Source organism: Chlorocebus sabaeus, chromosome 20 (assembly GCF_047675955.1).
Source record: "Chlorocebus sabaeus isolate Y175 chromosome 20, mChlSab1.0.hap1, whole genome shotgun sequence".
NCBI lineage: Eukaryota > Metazoa > Chordata > Mammalia > Primates > Cercopithecidae > Chlorocebus > Chlorocebus sabaeus.
The window spans coordinates 135,773,332-135,774,063 of record NC_132923.1 but is presented as its reverse complement, the minus strand read 5'-3'; positions in this window follow the sequence as shown (position 1 = coordinate 135,774,063).

Below are 732 nucleotides of genomic sequence, written 5' to 3'. Positions count from 1 at the left end.
CGCCACGCCCAGCCGAGTGGTTCTACGGTTCTCCGACCGCTACGCCTGCTGTCTCCGGGCGGGAGGGCGCGTTCGCGTGCACGGTGCGGGCAGCCCAAGTGGAGCCCCGATGCGCCTCCCGCTCGGCGCCCGGCTCAGCAGGACGCGGCGACGCCGGTGTCCGCCCCGGGGAAGAGAGACCAGGTGTCCCGTCGCGCCCGCATCCCACCCGGCGCTCCGAGGGCACGCGCCTGCGAGGACGCCAGACTGCGACGGCGGGGCCCCTATGCAAAGAGCTCCCACGAATCAACAATAAAAAGCCGAGGGTCCAGTAGGAAACGCGAGGGGCAGTGGGAACCGCACTGATGTCGCCAACTCTACAAAAGACGGGCGACCCGAGGGCCAGGCTGGCTTCGCCCGATCCGCGGAGACCGGGCCAGCGCCACGAACACCGCGCAGGGCGCTCCCCGTCCACAGCCCTCTGGACGCCGACGGCGGCTCTTCTGCGGCCCTTCCCGGGGACGCCGCACGGGGTGAAGACGGTGGGGAGACCGGCGCCTTCCTCCCTGCTACCAGCCTGACACCGGGGCCCGCGGGCCTGGACAGCCAGACCCCATGACAGGGGCGCAGGCGCGGCTCCCTCAGCCCTGGCACTGAAGGGGCGAGTGAAGGACGCGGGCGGAGTGGCCTCGGGGTCCCATTTGGCCTCTTGGTGCTGCGGGGCCCCCGGGCTCCCCGGAGGAAGCAGGTTAG